Source organism: Mauremys mutica, chromosome 8 (genome assembly GCF_020497125.1).
Source record: "Mauremys mutica isolate MM-2020 ecotype Southern chromosome 8, ASM2049712v1, whole genome shotgun sequence".
NCBI classification, from domain to species: Eukaryota; Metazoa; Chordata; order Testudines; family Geoemydidae; genus Mauremys; species Mauremys mutica.
Window position 1 is genome coordinate 62,421,351 of NC_059079.1, and position 20,980 is coordinate 62,442,330.

Sequence of the window (20,980 nt, forward strand, 5' to 3'; positions counted from 1 at the left end):
TCCTCTATCAAAATCCTCCCATGGGGCTTTTCTTTGTAAAAATGTGCCCACCTTACATGTGGATGAGCCGCAGAATGGAAATATGTATTGGGTTGGGAAATCAGCGCAGGTCAGAATGTCTCCCGTCATCTCTATTTTCCCCCTTCTTCGCTGTTCCATGTCTCCCTAGTGATACGGAGCTAACAACATGGCTATTTGTGTTGTCTGAAGGGTGCTAAATCTGGGACCTCTGGACCTGAGCATACGAGGCTGTGTTGCTTGAGTTAAAAGACCTGGAGCGAGTAGCAAACTCATAAACCTTGGTGTGTGGCCTAGCCGTTAGAGACAAATAGACCATGCCAGTTTCATTTACACATACACAGCCCTTGTCTGTACCATTGCTAACATGTTCAACTTGACTGGTGTTAGCAACAATGACAGGCCCAAGCGCAGTGTTTCAAATATGGTGTCATCTAACCCTTATTTTATTTTCAAGATCTTTTCTAGCATGAACTTTAGTTCCTGGAAGAGCCGTGTGAAGTTCAGTATTGGTGAAAAACGTATGCTGCCCATCTACACTCCACCGTGTAGGAAATTTCCCCCTTGGAGTTTCATTTTGTGAACTTAGCTCTTTGATTCTTGCTTTCGAAAATCCAAACTGGAACTTAACATAGCACACCACCACAGTGTAAGCAGCTGCCACCTACCACCCGAGGTGGCTGTATTTCTGTGGTGGGTGGTGTGATTTCAGTGTGCTTTTGCCAGCCTGCAGTTTGCAAAGAGCTTTGGAACCCTTGAGAATAAAAGGCACTACAGAAATGTTAGTTATTATTGTTAATATATTCCCTAGCAGCATCATAGCAGTTAGTCTTAAACCAACCTGAAATTTACATCTCCGGTACTGAAAGCTGTGCTTTTTTGTGCTGCAATCTATTGACTGCCTAAGTGAAATAAATACTTTGTGCCAAACTAAGCAATACTTTCATTAAATTGTTCCATTTAAAATTTTTCCAGGGTGATTAAAAAAAAAAGAGAGAGGGATAGAGACATTTTAGATCACAAAGCACCTGTTAAAAATACTGTAAGTGATGAAAACGTTAATAATTGTGGAAAGTTCTCCTAACAAGCCGCTCAGGTAGGGAGTACCAGAGCTTCAACTAGCCAGCCATGCTGATCTGAAGAGCACTTCAGGAGAAGTCTAGCTGGGATACAGGACCTCCGTCTCTCTCTGTCCTGCTTTGTTCAGGTCAAAGCGTGGCTGGGTCCTTTAAGGGGAGATGGGCCTCAGCCCCATCTGTGACAAGCTTAGCTCATCTCCCCAGGTGGAGAGGATGAGTAATAATGAATGAGATTCTGCAACTAGCTCAGGCCAGGCCTAGGGATATGAAGGAGAGGCCTGAGTTACAGTGAGGAGCTTAAGTGGGAGCTTGGCAGAGCGAGGTAGGGCTGGGCTTGGCAAGTAGGACAGAAGCAATTGCAGGTGAGTGCTGCCGGAAGCAAGACTTGCTCCTGCAAGGAGTAACGGTTTGGCATATAACCCAGCTCTGGGAAGGAGGGCGGAGGACTCCTGATTCAAGGAGAGAGAACAGTTTGAACAGTGGGATCAGTGGTCATCAGGGAAGTATTAATGTCTATATGGATTAAATAAAGTGGATCCTCTTCCAGAAGGGGAATGTTTTAAAATGGTACGGATGGGGTGGAGATTTTGAGGAGCAATGTGAGAGAGGGAAACTGAGGCAGGGAGCTGCAGGGCCATCCCAGGCAATGAGGGGGTGCTGAGGCATCAGCTACCTGTTGACAGGCATAAATGGAGTAGAGAATGGTCACATACTCTTGGCTGGGAATTCTGACCCATGCATGAGGAGTCTTGATGGGCTTCTGAAGAAGGAGAAGGGGTAAGAATAGAGCGGTTGTTAAGTCTGGGATCAATCATAGTAGGGTTAGAGGGTTGGGCTCGGATGGTCTTTTCCCAGTGCTAAAGTGTTTGCTGCTCAATCCACCTAATTAATTTTCAGTGGTGTGATTTGAGCAGGGTACGGACACAGAACTCTCCATGTAACAAACCAGACCCTCAAGCCACCATGCTCTTCTCTGGAGCACCCACCTTAAAACGTGTAGTTTTAACACACCAGTTTCCATGCCCAGGAAAGGGTTAGGTGGTGAATGGTTACATTAATGAGTTGGAAGAAATTGCTTCCACCCTTCAAAAATAAAAAATAGCTCTATGATTGTTTAAGTGCGAGACTGTGGATTATAAATTATGCAACATTTATAATCAGGAAAACATCTGCTGGGTGGTGTTTCCAGTGGACAAAGCCAGCCAAAGGCTCCAGGACACAATGTGTAGGGATTGCACCAATCGCCACCTGTCTGCTCCTATAATCGAGTTGATTTTTTATTATCTTGACATCAGCTTTCAAGATGCATGATCTATGCGTTTATTTAGCTGTCTTTCCTGGTGTCCCCTAGATTTGAACTCCCATAAATCCTCCCACAGTTGGATTTCTGCACTTTTAAGAGATGACGTTTTCTGACAGTAGATTTCTTCCTTCCCCTTATTTATGTGACAGATCACGCTATTCTCTAGGGCAAACGTTTTCCAACCTGGGTCCCTAAAGTCAGGCTCCAAAAGCCTTATTTAGGCACCTAAAAAAAAGGAGCCAGACTTCCAGAGGTGTTGAGAAACCCACCTGACATAGAAATTAATGGGAGCTGCAGGTATTTAGCACCTTGGAAAATCAGGCCAAAAGCTTCCATTTAGGTGCTAAAAAATATGGATTTAGGAGCCTAGCTTTAAGGATCCAGGTTTATATGTTTTTGATGTAGACTTTTGGCATTGGATGGGAAAAATCTCCTCATAGTGTGTGATGTTCCCACCCAGCCAAGGACTTTCTTTACAAATAACCATGTGCCTGGACAGGTGGGTGAGTATGCAAAACTTAGCAGCTTCAGTTCACAGAGATTTACTTCCCTTTTCTGGTTTTGCTCTGTCTGTCTGTTGCTTTTGAACATGGACAGATCCTAAAAGCCAATGCAAAACTTTGCTGAAACTGCTCTGCTGTGTGAGTTTTTCATGGTTTCACTCACTCATAAAGCAGTCAGCTTGCTTCTAATTAGGGTCCAGTCCCAGTTTCAAAAAGTCATGTGGTTGGCAAACTACACAGCATCCCTGGTCTGAGTTTGGGTTTGTAAAGAATCCCTAATTTAGACACAATGGAGCCAGATTCTCAGCTGGTGTAAACTGACATGGCTCTATTGACCTCAATTTTCAAAGGAACCCAAGAGAAGTTAGGTGCTCCATTGAACAGGAATTGAGCATCTAACTCCCTTAAGGGCTTCTCTAAAAATTCCAGCCGAAATACTTTGCAAGTTCAATGACCCCATTTTTTCACAAATGTTTTTGTCCTGTAATTGTTTTGGCCACCTCTTTTGGGGAAATGCAGCTAGTGTCAAACTTGTCAAGTCCCAGATGTGTACAGATGTATAACTATGTGGGCACTCAAGTAAACCTTCTTTATTAATGACTGATCTCCCATCAACAAAGCCACCACGTAAAAATGTATATTGTTCAACAGGAATGGAGAATGAGAGTCAAGGGGAACCAAGAAACTTAATAGCTCTTATAGGGTCCTTGTTATGGCAGAGAGCCTCTGGCTCTACTGAGCTGCTTAATGATTTAAGCTTGATCAAAGAAACCATCTTAGAGCTTGAGTTTTACTGCACACACACACACACACACAGAGACTGGGAAAAGTTCTGAAACTGATGCCAGTGACAATGCAGTTAATGGAAAGGAAAATGATGGTGCTTTTTATTGTCCTGGAGAAGATGGAAATGAAAATGTTCCTGTAGATAATGAATCTTAAAGGCAGAGCTTCATTAGGTTAGCTGACCACCATGTTTAGACAGTCACTTGCACAATGGATGTACAATGTAACATTGTGCTGGCAATGAGAATGAGTGCCAGCGCTGCAATAGAGCATCCACTTGCTGTACTACTTCAATGAAAGCCCAAACCTACAAGTCCTCTGAGTTCTGCTTCTGTATTTCGCAGCTTCATCCACATCTTCCATGCTTTCCCTCTGCCATTCACATAATTGATCTAAGCAAACTGGAGGAAGTCCTCTTTGACAACCTTACTGTGCAGGTTCCTTAAGCAAAGGGTTATTCTTCCTTTATCTTCACTTTGTTGTTTCATCACATGCACAAACTTCAGATTTTTAGTGCATTTCTTAAGTGTGTGTTACTTCCTGACCAGCTCATTTTGAACACTTTTGCTTCTGTGCTCTGCAGTTTTGAGATTATTCTCCATCTCCTTGTCACAAACACATGCCAAATCTCACATAGAATTTTGCCATTCTGAGCTGAGGTCAAGCTGTAAGAGAGATTTGTGACCTTTGTAACTACAACGTGATTCTCTGCATCGTCCAAGAGCAAGTATGATGTCTCACTATGATTGATTTAGCTCAGCTGACTTCAGCTATCATATCCTTCTTTAGCATCCACTAGAAATGGTTAATAACTGGAAATTCCCTCCTGTGGGAAATTCCCAGATTTGGAAATTTAGTTTTCATCCCAAATTGGATGATTTTTTTCATGGAATGTAAAGTTCTGACCCTTTTCTATGTCTTCTTGAGCTGCCAGCATGCCTCATGAGTGTTGAAGTACCAGTACCTCATACAGCCATTCTCCTATATGGGGCTGGGCTAGCTGACTGGACTACATCTCTTGTGATGCATTATGGTTATGTCACAGCTGTTCAACCAGAGGAGCAACTGTGGTGCATCATGGGAGAAGTAGTCCAGCCAGGGAACCCAACCCATAAAGGACAATGGGAGCATGAAGCATCAGAACTATAACTCCCAGGAAGCACCACTGCAGCACAGGTGGACACAGATTAATGTCAAACTGAACTGAAATGCCTTAATTCAGTTTGACAAACCAAAATGTTTCGATTTGGGATGACTCACCCAAACCAAGATGTTTTGTTTAGATTTTCCTGACAAAAAATAGAAAAACTTCAGCAAGATTGAAATTGTCCTGTGGAAAGTTTCTGTGTTACAGAAACTGCATTTTACATCCAAAAAATGTTGCAATAAAAAATTTGTGACCAGCTTTAGTGCTTACCAAGAAGCTTGCACCCATCTCTGTGTCCTTTCTGCAGTACTCTGTTTTGCTGGTATCTGAGAACATACAGTCCTTTCCTGAAGCTCCTTAAGGGCATTTTCACTAATATCCCTTTCTTTTGTAAAGTATGACCACCTTCCTCTTGCACAAAAAAGCAAATGGTCTTTGCAGATATTCCCTTGTTCATAGCAGTGAAGATAGTCTGTAGTGAGGGGGCGTGGTCTCTGCCAGAAGCAGAGGGGTGGGACAGGTACCGGAACTATAAAAGGCAGGCCTTCCTGGTCAGTCAGAGGAGAGCTGCCAGAGGAGCAGGAGGTCTCTCCCGCACTGCTGGAGCTTGGAGCTGATGGAGGCCACTACAGTGCCAGAGACCAGGAGGAACTGCCAGAGCTGCCCAACTTCTACTACAGGCTACTTCTTTCAGGTATTCTCTCCCCTTGAACCTATCTCCACCCCCCAGTCTTTGTCTCCTTTTGCCTCCTTTAGTCGGTTTTCCCTTTCTCCTTGAGCCCTGGCCCATCTTTCAGTCCTTCTCTGCTCCTGTCACCTGCCTGGACCCTTTCTTTTTTACTCTGCTCCACAACGGAGTGACTTACTTGCAGTGTGCATCCTCTTCTAAGGTTTCTTGACATCATGGAGTGCAGTTAATTGCTCAGATGAGCAGGGAGATCACAGGGGCTCTGCATCCATAGGAGGCACTTAAAGAGTCTCTCATGGGTTTCCTGCTCTCTTTGGTTTGGAGGAGAAAAGCTTGTGCCTCCCTCCCACCATCTCTGACCACATTAACATTTCAGCTGCCCTCCAGAGGCAATCTTCAGAGTTAGCCCTCTGCTGAGATGAATGGGGAGGGCTTCACATCTCTCCTACAGCTGAGCTCCTATAGATCATGGCCCAGATTTTCCAAAGTCATTAAGGATCCTCGTTACCTAACTTGAGACACTTCCCAGGGGACCTGATTTTCACAGGATAGGTGTTCAGCACCTTCTGAAAATCCAGTGCCTCTAATGAGTCTCCAGTTGGGTGTCCCAAAATGGAGGCATCTAAAAGTCATAGGTTGCTTTTGAAACACTTAGCACAGTAGTGTAATTCATCACTGGTAGCAGCAATGTAGACCAGTTGCAGGCATTTTTTCCTCCTATATTCTCATTCATAGTCTTCTGTCACATCAGGCACTTTATGATCCAGACTGGCACTTTAGTTCAACCTCATTTGCATCTAGAAACTTCCAAAAATAGGCTTCTGAGATTCCCTGTCCTCTGGCACCAGGACTCAGAGGTGTCCCCATAAAATGGATTTTAAAACCTATTAAATATTTTGCAGGATATAATTCCCCAGCTGTGTGTTCCAGGAGACCTTCCCTACTAAGTGATACCAGCTACACCTGTCTCTGTTTCACTAGCTCCATAACTGCAACTGGTGTTGGTATCTCTGTCAGTGGGAGCTGCCATTGTCAGACACTTTGTCAGGCAGGACCAAAGGCTGAGACAGAAGTTGACATAGAGGGGAGAGATTCTCAGCTAGTGTAACCTGATGTAGCACCACTGAAGTCAATAGGCCAGACCCACAGCTGGTGTCAATTGCAGTGGCTTCATTAAAGTCGATGGGCCAGACTGAGTGGTTTTCACCAGCTGAGGTTCTGCCTGAGGTGCTTAAGAGCATGAATTCTACTTTTGGCCGCTCAACTCTGCATTTAGGGATCTAAAATGGGCATCTGCTAACTTGAGCATCCAGCTTCAGAATTGGACACTGTAACGCTCAGCCTGTCAACATTACCATGGCAACCAAACCAGGGAATCTGTAACCACAGTGATGTATGGTGACCTGATTACAGCATGGTTTCATTTTATAGTGTACATTGGCTCTTAACTGTGTTCCATGATCAGGTGAAAGACTTGGACAACTTGTAATTGTTCCTCTTGGCTTGAGAATGTAAGGTAGATGGGCCATCAGGTCTGTAAGATTAAAAATGAGGCTTTTGGTAGGCATGTGAAGATCTGAGTGTCTGAGAAAGGAAGAGAGTCTCAAAGATTTGGAAGAGCAGTTGGTTTAATTTCAGATCAGACAATGTTTTAATAGAGTTTACCATAGAATTACTTCTGCTGCCTCCTCTTCCTCCTGTGGTGAATGCATAGCTGCCTCCTCAGTGTCTTCTGTCACGCCACCCCTCAGAACAGCAGCTCCCTGTTTGACAATCACACATTCTTCTCATTCTATGTAGGCATTAGGCTCAGTGTCTGTGTAGTTAGAGGTAGTGATTAGAAGGGTCTCTCTAAGCAGGCTGGCGATTGCCTTTAGGGGCAGCTTCAAGTCTTAGCCTTGAATGGAAAGACCAGCTTCTGTTAGTGGCAGATTAGATAACGCCTCACAATTACTTGCCAGACAATAACCGGAAAGCAGATGAGGAAAGATTGATCTCTGGGTCTTCATTTTATGGGGGTGGGTTGGAATTCATGAATCATCAATTTGCCAGGGGAGGTTAGAAAAAAGCCAATATCTTTATCTTGCCCTCGTTTGCTGGAAATAATATGCCAAATGAACGGTTACTTTATAATGTAAAGGAGTCAAGTAGATTTGTGCTTCCACTGGAAAGTCAGCTCTCTGTCTTCATTATTTATATGGCACCTACGAGGCCCCATCTGACATCAGTCTCATTGTACTGGGAGCTGTACACAGTGAGAGACTGTGCCTGACCTGAAGAGCTTAAATCTAACTAGACAATGAGTGGGAGGGGAAGCAAAGGCATCAGGAGGGGAGATGACCTGGTGCAGGAAGTGAAACTGGATATTATAGGGATAACAGAAACATGGTGGAATAGTAGTCATGACTGGAGTACAAGTATTGAAGGCTATGTGCTGTTTAGGAAAGACAGAAATAAAGGCAAAGGTGGTGGAGTAGCACTGTATATCAGTGATGAGATAGACTGTAAAGAAATAAGAAGGGATGGAATGGATAAGACAGAGTCTGTCTGGGCAAAAATCACATTGGAAAAGAAAGCTACTAGAGCCTCCCCTGAGATAGTGCTTGGGGTGTGCTACAGACCGCTGGGATCCGATTTGGATATGGATAGAGACCTCTTTAATGTTTTTAATGAAGTAAACACTAATGGGAATTGTGTGATCATGGGAGACTTTAACTTCCCAGATATAGACTGGAGAACAAGTGCTAGTAATAATAATAGGGCTCAGATTTTTTCTGGATGCGATAGCTGATGGATTCCTTCACCAAGTAGTTGAAGAACCAACAAGAGGGGGTGCCATTTTAGATTTGGTTTTGGTGAGTAGTGAGGGCCTCATAGAAGAAATGGTTGTAGGGGACAACCTTGGTTCGAGTGATCATGAGCTAATTCAGTTCAAACTAGATGGAAGGATAAACAAAAATAGATCTGGGACTAGGGTTTTTGATTTCAAAAGGGCTAGCTTTAAAGAACTAAGGAAATTAGTTAGGGAAGTGGATTGGACTGAAGAACTTATGGATCTAAAGGCGGTGGAGGCCTGGAATTATTTCAAGTCAAAGTTGCAGAAACTATCAGAAGCCTGCATCCCAGGAAAGGGGAAAAAATTCATAGGCAGGAGTTGTAGACCAAGCTGGACGAGCAAGCATCTCAGAGAGGTGATTAAGAAAAAGCAGAAAGCCTACAAGGAGTGGAAGACGGGAGGGATTAGCAAGGAAAGCTACCTTATTGAGGTCAGAACATGTAGGGATAAAGTGAGAGAGGCCAAAAGCCATGTAGAGTTGGACCTTGCAAAGGGAATTAAAACCAGTTCTATAGCCATAAAAATAAGAAGAAAACAAAGGGTATGTCTACATTACAAGAGTAGTTCGATTTAACTTAGGTCGAATTTGTGGATTCGACCTGATGAATTTGAATTTGTGTATCCACACTAAGGACACTAATTCGACTTTGTGAGTCCACACTAACGGGGCAAGCGTCGACATTGGAAGCGGTGCATTCTGGGCAGCTATCCCACAGTTCCCGCAGTCCCCGCTTCCCATTGGAATGCTGGGTAGAGCCCCCAATGCCTTCTGGGGGAAAAATGTGTCGAGGGTGGTTTTGGGTAACTGTCGTCATTCAACCGTCACTCCCGCCCTCTCTCCTTGAAAGCGCCGGCGGGAACTCTGTTCGCGCACTTTTCTGGTCAGTGACAGCGCGGACACCACAGCACTGCGAGCATGGAGCCCGCTGCGATCATCGCTGCACTTATGGCCGTTGTCAACTCCTCGCACATTATCGAACACCTCTTCCACAGTCAGCTGCTGAGAAATCGGGCGAGGAGGCTCCGGCAGCGCGGTGAGGACGTGAAGTGTGAGAGTGGCACAGACCTCTCACAAAGCACGGTACGCCGCGCCGTGGAGATCATGGTGGCAATGGGTCACGTTCATGCTATGGGACGGCGATTCTGGGCCCGGGAAACAAGCACGGACTGGTGGGACCGCATAGTGCTGCAGGTCTGGGATGAATCACAGTGGCTGCGAAACTTCAGGATGCGTAAGGGCACTTTCCTTGAACTGTGTGACTTGCTGGCCCCTGCCCTGAAGCGCCAGGACACCCGGATGCGAGCAGCCCTGAGTGTGCAGAAGCGAGTGGCCATAGCCCTCTGGAAACTTGCAACGCCAGACAGCTACCGGTCAGTAGCAAACCACTTTGGCGTGGGCAAATCTACCGTGGGGATTGCTGTGATGCAAGTAGCCCACGCAATCGTTGACCTACTGCTCTCAAAGGTGGTGACCCTGGGAAACGTCCAGGTCGTCATAGATGGCTTCGCCACGATGGGATTCCCAAACTGCGGTGGGGCTATAGATGGCACTCACATCCCTATCCTGGGACCGGCCCACCAGGCCAGCCAGTATATTAACCGAAAGGACTACTTTTCAATGGTGCTGCAAGCACTGGTGGACCATAGGGACGTTTTACCAACATCTACGTCGGGTGGCCGGGCAAGGTTCATGACGCGCGTGTGTTCAGGAACTCTGGTCTGTTTAGACGCCTGCAGGAAGGTAGTTTCTTCCCAGACCACAAAGTAAGTGTTGGGGATGTGGAGATGCCTACAGTGATCCTCGGCGACCCAGCCTACCCGCTAATGCCCTGGCTCATGAAGCCCTATACAGGCGCCCTGGACAGTGACAAGGAGCTCTTCAACTACCAGCTGAGCAAGTGCAGAATGGTGGTTGAGTGTGCTTTCAGACGTCTCAAGGGGAGATGGAGGAGCTTACTCACTCGCTCGGATCTCAGCGAAACCAATATCCCCATTGTTATTGCAGCTTGCTGTGTGCTCCACAATCTCTGTGAGAGCAAGGGGGAGACCTTTATGGCGGGATGGGAGGTTGAGGCAAATCGCATGGCTGCTGATTACGCTCAGCCAGACACCCGTGCGATTAGAAGAGCCCAGCGGGAAGCGCTGTGCATCCGGGAGGCTTTGAAAGCTAGGTTCCTCAGAGAGCAGGGTAACCTATGACTGTCCAGTCTCTTTACAGAGAAGCTGAACCTGCCCCTGTTTCAGTTACTATTGACTTTTTTCAGCGGTTACATACCCCGTTCACCAGGTTTCCCCCCTTCCAACAGACGTTTAAAAATAAAGTTATTGGAACATTTTTAATTAACAAAGTTTTCTTTACTAACGAATTCTCGTTCAAGGGTTCCAACAGGGATGCAGACTGTGGTGGGTACGGTGTGCAGTGATGTACAGACCGCTTCTACACTCGAGGACTGACAGGCTCCTGCTCCTACAGCGGTCTCTGGGGGGAGGACGGTTACCGGAGGGTGTGCAGGAAGGGGTGGGTTTGCAGGAAGGGGTGAGGGGTGTGTGGGAAGGGTGAGTAGGTGTGGGGGGATGATGGCTCTGGCTGGGGCTCAGGGCATCGGAGAGGTTCATGGCTAGGGTGGAAGGGCATGGTAAGGGCAGCCTGCCTTGCCATTTGTGGATGCCAGGCGCTCGGACCATGGGCCAACATACACCTCCCAGACTGACCTGGGGCAGCAGACACCTCGCAGAGTGACCCGGGTGCCTAGTGACTGCACTCTGTGTGTGACCTGCTGTTGATCCTGCCCCCATGTCTGTACCCTGTTAATGGTGGCTGTCCTATGCAATTAACAAACCCCTCCCCCCCCTTCACACAAAGTCTTCTGCAAAGAAACATGACGGAAACAGTAATGAACAGCAAACTATTTTTAATACTCAACTACACAGTTGGGGGATGAAACTGGGATTTTGGATCGGGTGAGCCAGGAAGGCAAGCAATTCTCATACTTTAGGGAATGAGAGCTGTTTGGTACATGAGCGCTCTGCTGGGGTGGAGTGACAGTTTTCACGGCCCCTAGCACCCCTCCTTCTTGTGATTTTGGGTGAGGGGGGACAGGACTTTGTGGCGGGGAAGGGCGGTTGCAGATACAGTTCAGGGGGGCTCTCTGCTCCTGCCTGCGGTCCTGCAGAACATCCACAAGGCGCTGGAGCGTGTCCGTTTGCTCCCTCATTAGTCCAAGCAGCGTTTAAGTCGCCTGCTGGTCTTCCTGCCGCCACCTGTCCTCCTGTTCGCTGTGTGAGCGCTGCTGCTGAGAGAGGGTCTCCCTCCACTGGCTCTGCTGGGCCGCCTCGGCTCTGGAGCAGGCCATCAGTTCAGCGAACATCTCGTCCAGAGTCTTTTTCTTTCGCCGCCTAATCTGCGCCAGCCTCTGTGAGGGGGATGCCGGGGCAGTTCGGGAAAGAGCCGCAGCTGTGTGATGGGAAAAAGGAAGTGATTTCCTTCCAAAGATACATGTTTGCGAACACTGAACACAGTCTACTCAGTTTCTGTGAACAAGACCATACAGGGCACCTAATCTCATGTGCTCTCAGGACAAGTTCGAATTTTCGGCATTTGCTTTCATTGCCTGGGGTCTTGCACTGGAGATCGGACAAGCGGGGCAGGACAGCAGAATCCGTGTAGCAGCCAGGCCTGGTAAGCCGTAAACTTTAGGCTGCTTAACAGTTAATGGATAGCAGTGCCCTCCTGCTGCTGCAGGCAATCTGGAAAGCATAAAGTCTGACCCTGTTCCAGCCCCTCGCGGCTGTCCCCGGGAAAGATCCCTGTATGCTTTTCCTCTGCAGCCTACAACACGTGGCTGTTAAACAACGGTCATTGTTATGCAAAGGAAAAGTCAAGCATTCACAATAGTAACATTAAAGTAATTCCCCTAATTAGATGCAGCAGTCGCCGAGCGAGATCACCCTGAGGCGGGTCTCCAGGAGAAACAGAGAGCGCATGCTGCATGAATCCCTGCACAGACCAGGGCCCTATGCTGCCATGCTGGTCGAGGCGATGCTCCCATTATACCTCAGGATGGCCTGGCGTGGAAGAGTGTGCTTCCACGGAGCACCCAACAAGGCACCTCTCCCCAGGAACCTCCTGCAGAGGCTTTTCGAGTACCTCTCAGAGAGCTTCGTTGAACTGTCCCAAGAGGATTTTTGTTCGATCCCTATATGCATTGACCTTCTTTTTATATAGTTTTTATTCCTGTTTTGTTAAAAAATAAATGTTTACATGTTTATAGCACTTACCGACTGATCCTTCCCCTGATTCGGAGTCCGGGTTAACAGCCGGGGAGGGTTGGTAGGGGATCTCTGTGAGGGTGATGAAGAGATCCTGGCTGTCGGGGAAAGCAGTATTGTAACCGCTGTCGCCTGCCTCGTCCTCCACAAACCCTTCCTCATCTTCCCCATCGGCGAACATCGCCGAGAAACTGCCCCTCGACACTATCCCATCCTCAGAGTCCACGGTCACTGGTGAGGCAGTGGTGGCAGACCCACCGAGAATGGCATGCAGTGCCTCGTAGAAGCGGCATGTCTGGGGCTGGGCTCCGGAGCGTCCGTTTGCCGCTTTGATTTTTTGGTAGCCTTGTCTCAGGTCCTTGATTTTCACGCGGCACTGCATTGCATCCCGGCTGTATCCTCTGAGTGCCATGGCTTTGGAGACCTTCTCGTAGGTCTTTGCATTCCGTTTTTTGGAGCGCAGCTCCGAAAGCACAGACTCATCACCCCACACAGCGATCAGATCCAAGACTTCCCGGTCAGTCCATGCTGGGGCCCTCTTTCTACTCTGAGATTGCATGGACACCTCTGCTGGAGAGCTCTGCATCGCTGCCAGTGCTGCTGAGCTCACCACGACGTCCACACAGGAAATAAGATTCAAAATGGCCAGACAGGAAAAGGAATTCAAATTTTCCCGGTGCTTTTCCTGTATGGCTGGTCAGAACATCTGAGCTCGGACTGCTGTCCAGAGCGTCAACAGAGTGGTGCAGTGTGGGATAGCTCCCGGAGCTAGTAAGTTCGATTTGCATCCACACCTAGCCTAATTTGACATAGCCATGTCGAATTTAGCGCTACTCCCCTCGTCGGGGTGGAGTACCGAATTCGAACTAAAGAGCCCTCTATGTCGAATTAAATGGCTTCCTGGTGTGGATGGGTGCACGGTTAATTCGAATTAACGCTGCTAAATTCGAATTAAAGTCCTAGTGTGGACCAGGCCAAAGAAAGAAGAAGTGGGACCACTAAACACTGAGGATGGAGTGGAGGTTAAGGATAATCTAGGCATGGCCCAATATCTAAACAAATACTTTGCCTGAGTCTTTAATGAGGCTAATGAGGAGCTTAGGGATAATGGTAGGATGACAAATGGGAATGAGGATATGGAGGTAGATATTACCACATCCGAGGTAGAAGCCAAACTCGAACAGCTTAATGGGACAAAATCAGAGGGCCCAGATAATCTTCATCTGAGAATATTAAAGGAACTGGCACATGAAATTGCAAGCCCATTTGCAAGAATTTTTAATGAATCAGTAAATTCAGGGGTTGTACTGTACGACTGGAGAATTGCTAACATAGTTCCTATTTTTAAGAAGGGGGGAAAAGAGTGATATGAGTAACTATAGCCTGTTAGTTTGACATCTGTAGTATGCAAGGTCTTGGAAAAAATTTTGAAGGAGAAAGTAGTTAAGGACATTGAGGTTAATGATAATTGGGACAAAATACAACATGGTTTTACAAAGATAGATCGTGCCAAACCAACCTGATCTCCTTCTTTGAGAAGGTAACAGATTTTTTAGACAAAGGAAATGCAGTGGATCTAATTTACCTTGATTTAAGTAAGGCATTTGTTATGGTTCCACATGGGGAATTATTAGTTAAATTGGAAAAGATGGGGATAAATATGAAAATTGAGAGGTGGATAAGGAACTGGTTAAAGGGGAGACTATAACAGGTCAGACTGAAAGGTGAACTGTCAGGCTGGAAGGAGGTTACTAGTGGACTTCCTCAGGGATCCGTTTTGGGACAATCTTATTTAATCTTTTTATTACTGATCTTGGCACAAAAAGTGGGAATGTGCTAATAAAGTTTGCGGATGACACAAAACTGGCAGGTATTGCTAACACAGAGAAGGACCGGGATATCATACAGGAAGAAATGGATGACCTTGTAAACTGGAGTAATAGTAATAGGATGAAATTTAATAGTGAAAAGTGAAAGGTCATGCATTTATGGATTAATAACAAGAATTTTGGTTATAAATTGGGGACATATCAGTTGGAAGTAACAGAGGAGGAGAAGGACATCGGAGTGTTGGTTGATCACAGGATGACAATGAGCTGCCAATGTGATATGGCCGTTAAAAAAGCTAATGCGGTCTTGGGATGCATGAGGCGAGGTATTTCCAGTAAAGATAAGGAGGTATTAGTACCGTTATACAAGACACTGGTGAGACCTCATCTGGAATATTGTGTGCAGTTCTAGTCTCCCATGTTTAAGAAGGATGAATTCAAACTGGAACAGGTACAGGCAGGGCCGGCTCCAGACCCCAGCGCGCCAAGCAGGCGTGTGGGGCGGCATTGTCCTGGCAGGGTGGCATTTGGCTCCGGCGGACCTTCTGCAGTCATGCCTGCGGGAGGTCCACCGGAGCCCCAGGACGAGCGGACCTGCCGCGGGCATGACTGCGGAGAGTCCCCTCTTCCTGTGGCTCCGCTTGAGCTCCCGCAGGCATGACTGCGGCGGGTGCGCTGGTCCCGCGGCTCGGACGGAGCTCCCGCAGGCATGCCTGCGGATGCTCCACCGGAGCCGCGAACCAGCGCACCCACCGCAGACGCTTCTGCCCCAGCCGCGGGACCGGGGAAGGGCGGCGCGAGCGGCGCGACGCACCACCCTGCTTGGGGCGGCAGAATTTCTAGAGCCGCCCCTGGGTACAGAGAAGGGCTACTAGGATGATCTGAGGAATGGAAAACCTGTCTTATGAAAGGAGACTCAAAGAGCTTGGCTTGTTTAATCTAACCAAAAGAAGGCTGAGGGGAGATATGATTGCTCTTTATAAAGATATCAGAGGGATAAATATCAGAGAGGGAGAGGAATTATTTAAGCTTAGTACCAATGTGGACACAAGAATAAATGGATATAAACTGGACACTAGGAAGTTTAGACTTGAAATTAGATGAAGGTTTCTAACCATTAGAGGGGTGAAGTTCTGGAACAGCCTTCCAAGGGGAGTAGTGGGGGCAAAAGACATATCTGGCTTCAAGACTAAGCTTGATAAGTTTATGGAGGGGATGGTATGATGGGATAGCCTAATTTTGGCAATTAATTCATCTTTGATTATTAGCAGGTAAATATGCCCAATGGCTTGTGATGGGATGTTAGATGGGGTGGGATCTGAGTTACTACAGAGAATTCTTTCCTGGGTGCTGGCTGGTGAGTCTTGCCCACATGCTCAGGGTTTAACTGATCGCCATATTTGGGGTTGGGAAGGAATTTTCCTCCAGGGAAGATTGGCAGAGGCCCTGGAGGTTGTTCACCTTCCTCTGCAGCGTGGGGCACAGGTCACTTGCTGGAGGATTCTCTGCACCTTGAGGTCTTTAAACCATGATTTGAGGACTTCAGTAACTCAGACATAGGTTAGAGGTTTGTTACAGGAGTGGGTGGGTGAGATTCTGTGGCTTGCATTGTGCAGGAGGTCAGACTAGATGATCATAATGGTCCCTTTTGACCTTAAAGTCTATGAGGTCACATGGTTTGTCAATGGTAGAGCTAAGAATAGAACCCAGGTTTCCGACTTCCCATCCACTGGCTTAGCCACTAGACAGCTCTCCCTCTCCTAGCTAACTGCTCAATGCCATGGCCCTAGTTCCGAACTGCGTGCAAGGTGCAACGAGGCAAGTCGATACTTTCCAAGGAAGCAGACTGATGTTTAGCAAAAAGTTCACCTTAAAAGCATCCTTGTTTGTTCAGAGCTTTGACATGGTGTCTGCTTCATTAGAATTTAGGGAAGACAAACTGAATGCTCACTTAGTTCCATGTGATGAGAGAATAACCTGGGAGACTCCAAAACCCAAGCCTGGAATGATGTTATTTTCACAGCCACAGGATTTGGCTTTTCTTGGGTACTTCTATGGTCTAAAGTGGGATCATCCAGTCATACAGCAAAATCGTCACTCACCCACCCACCCTGCTGCTGATCTATTCCTAATAATGCTGCACACGGCCCAGAGGACCTTATTTCCCAGTTGAAGGCAGAAGGATGTTTCCTCCTCCTAACTGGAGAAGAGCGACATTCTCCGGCAGAGGCCCTCAAACCTCCTCCTGTTTTATAAATAAGCATGAAATATACCCTAGCACTCTTGGGACTTCTGGAGTGAGTGGAAGTCACAGATACCCTCCATGACATCATCGGAAAGGAGAGGTATGACTATAATTCTCATCCCCTCCATGTCTGATAGGCCTGCCTCTCCCCTCCACCACCCAGTACAGCATCCGCCTTTTAAACAAAGTTCCCCATTAACATTAGGAAGCTCATGGGTGGAGGTTCCTTAACTGCAAGGCTCCTAACTGTGGCCTGTTTATAGTTTTACCTACAATGTTCTTCCCAAGTGGACTTGATAAAGGGAGTTGAATTCAGCAACCTCAAGCAAAATGGGGCATGGTTTGGGGATAATATTGGTTGTGTAATGAGCCTGTAAGACTTTGTACTCTAGGATTGTCGCATGCTTACATTTCTGCTGGCCCTTGCATCTGTATGACTAGATTTGGGGAAGCACCTTTATTTGGGTGTCGGAAAACTTTCATCAAGTTTTGTCTGAAAAAATGGTAAATGGTAAATTTTTCACACAAAAAAAATGTTGCCTTGGTCTTGGCCCAGTTCCAGTAAATATTATTATCCCCCTTTTCTTTTACAAATGGGGAAACTGAGACCCAGAGCGAGATGTCCATGGCCGCACAGCAAATCGGTTAAAGAGCTGGGAAAAGTACCCAGATTGCCTGACTCCATGGATCGTGTATTAAGTTCTCCTTGCTTCAATGACAGACTGAGGGCTTTATGGAGGGGGAAGAAGTCATATTTCAACATATTTCTTGATATGCCCTCAAGTGCATACCACAGGCTGAGAGTTAAGTCAAGAGGCTGCCATGAAAGGGTCAGAACAGGCCTCTGATCGGAACTGATTAATGACAGCCCAAGGGAACGAGAGCCCGTGAGCTGACAGGAAGGAGGTGTCTAAAGAAAAGCTACCAAGTTTTAAATGCAGCAGCTACAGCCTGACATGTAACAACAGCAAACATACCCTTTAAAAAAGGCAGACTTCAACTGTGACAGTGGAGCAGAAAACCCCTTCTCAGAACTCAGGAGGAGTCTTTCACCGTCAAATTGAAACCTGTTGTGATCAAACCCTCCACCTGTGAAATTCAGGGTGTTCATTGTAATCAGAGTTGACATGACTGTCCCAAATTAGTCCATTTTAAAAACATAGATGACAGTTTCCAAGGCTGATTAATATTTGATTCAGGGTGTGACGTTCCCCTCTGGTGTTATCTGGACCAGTGATCTGCTAGGCTTCTCCAATCCTTGACTCTGGGAGCCAGCCTTACCCTGCTCTGCTGTGAGAACCCCCACTCCTGGGCTGTTCACGCACAGCCTCTGGCATGTAAGCTGCTCCCAGCTACTTGCAAGCGAATGACACTAGCCAATATCTCCAGTCCCAAACACAACCCTAGGAATCTCCATCTTGCAGTGTCCAGTTATGGGCGCTGGATGCTGCAAGCTTATATAAGTTCGTCAATTTAACAAAGAAATTGATATGTACCAGGCTTGTTCTCCCAAGGGGAGTCTCTGACACACTGCAAACCAAATGCACTGCTTCAGGTAGAATAAACAAACAGATTTATTAACTATAAGGGTAGATTTAAGTGATTATAAGTCAAAGCATAACAAGTCAGATTTGGTCAAATGAAATAAAAGCAAAATGCATTAAAAGCTGATCTTAATACTTTCAATGTCCTTGGAAATGGGCCATCCTGATTATCACTACAAAAGTTTTTTTTTCTCCTGCTGATAATAACCTACCGTAACTGATTACTCTCATTATAGTTAGTATTGCAACACCCATTTTTTCATGTCCTCTGTGTGTATATATATCTTCCTACTGTATTTTCCACTGCATGCATCTGATGAAGTGGGTTTTAGCCCACAAAAGCTTATGCCCAAATAAATTTGTTATTCTCTAAGGTGCCACAAGTACTTCTCATTCTTTTTGCTTAAAAACTTAGATGCTTCTCACCACAGGCTGCCTGGTTACTTTTCAGTCAGGCTCTGCCCTTTGATCAGCATTTCAGTCGCTTGGTGATGGTGTGTCTGTAGATGTAGGTGGAAGAGAGAGAGCATGGCAAATGTCTCTCCCTTTTATCATGTCCTTTCTTCCCTCTTGGCTTTGCCTCCCTGCCCCTCAGAGTCAGGTGAACATTACCTCATTGCAGTTCCAAACTGACCAAAGGAAGGGGGTGACTCCCTCAAGGATCTAATAGATTATTTTGTTCCTTCCTATGCCATTGTTACTATGAGGCTGGGCTGGGTTTGTCCCATCCATGCCCCAATGAGGTGTGAACTGCCTCTCTGTTCTTGGAGAGTTTTTGCCTGGGCTTGCTTTAAGCCATGAGGACACATTTTCAGCCTCATAACTATATACATGAAATTACAATCTATAACCTTACTATACCATTATTGTAACAGTTACTATAAGATCACTATAACAACCATGCTCGGTGAATCATGAGCCTTCTGAAGACACCCAATGTGACCAACTTTGCATTGGATACCTGTAATTGAGTGGGCTGGGGCTCGACCCTCCTGGGGCAGGAGGGGAGCCACACCGACTCCTTACACGTCCGCTGTCACCGTGGGCTGTGTTACCACGAGGTACATATTGTCATACAGGGTATTAAAAAAAAAACAACAAAAACAGGTAACATTTTTCAGCTGTAGAGCTCAAAGTGCCTTAAAAGGTGAGGAAACTGAGGTACAGAGCAGGGCTGTGACTTGCCACCATGGCTAATGAATCAGCGGCAGAACTGGGGACAGAATCCATGTTTTCCAACTCCTAGTCCACTGCCTGAGGCTGCCTCACATGTGGCTTTGTGTGCTGGACTCAGCAGAAATATTCCTTTTATAACACAAAAATAGACCAGAAAGAAATCAATTGTTTACATTGGAGTAGGTGAATATAGTGTGCAGTCTAGCCATAGCCTGTCAAACCTGTAAATTAAGAAAATCACTTCTATACTATATACATTTTTATACCTTGACCATTACTGTTCTATCTGAGCATCTGCCAGTAGCACGTTAAGCCATATGACTACACATCAGTTACGTCAGGGCTGCACAACTCGTAAAGCGGCGAAGGCCATATTACTCCAAAGAAAACAGCTGAGGGCTGAACCGTCTGGGCCCCTCTGAAACACCCCCCCCCAGCACCGCCCAGACCCGCCGAAACACACTCACCCCCAGCACCGCCCAGACCCGCCGAAACACACTCACCCCCAGCCCCGCTGAAACACCCCCTCCAGTGCCACCCAGCCCCCCCGAAACACATCCCCTGCCTCAGCACCGCCTGGTCCCGCAGAAACAACCCCCCCCCCCAGCCACCTACTCACCACTCGTCTCCTCACCCCGCCCCCAAGTATAAAGCCTCACCTCCACTGCCTGCTTGGCTCGTCATCCTCCCATGAAATAAGGGGAGGGGAAAAGGGGGACAGTTTGAAGGGATTTTTCTGGGGCTATGAACTAAGGGGAGGGGAAAGGGGGGGCAGTGTAAAGGGATTGGATGTGACTGTCCAACACACAAATACAGGGGCCTCAGGGAGCCCGGGGGGGTGGGGGGCAGTGTGATAGGGGCCGGGGAGGGGGAAGGTCCCTGGACCAGGGAAGAGGGCAGCAGTCGGGGCAGGGCAGGTGCAAAACACACACACACACACACGTCCCACCCCCCGCAGGGATTTCCTGGCTGCCCACAGACAGTTCAACCCCCCCCCGCACCCCGATCACTACAGAGACTGCCCTGGGACCAACCAGCGCAGTAGCCACCCCACCCCCAACTGAAGGGAGGGTTTGGGGCGGGGGGGGGTCTCGGCCCAGTTTCCGCCCCCCCCTCCCCCGAGCTGCGGCTTGAGCCCAGGCCGGGCGCCCCTCCCCTCACTCGGCACTTACCAGCTCTGCCTCGTGCCCAGCGCTTCCCACCTCAGCAGGCCCCGGAAGTGACGCACCCACAGTATGCAGCTGCGTGAGGCATGAGTTCTTCACTTACATGCCTGTTGAGGGGTTCAAAGTCAATTGGAGTCAATGGGAATCTTTCCATTGACTTCAGTGGGTTTTGGATTAGTGCCCTGGACACACTGGGGTGAAATCCTGTCCCCACTGAAGTTAATGGCAAAACTCCCAAAGAGTACATTGGCAGCCTGTGTATTCAAGACTTATCACCACTCCAGTCATAGACTCAAAGGCCAGAAGGGACCATCATGGTCATCTAGTCTGACCTCCTGTATGTTTTAGGACATAGAATCTCGCCCATCTGCTCCTGTAATAGACCCCTAAC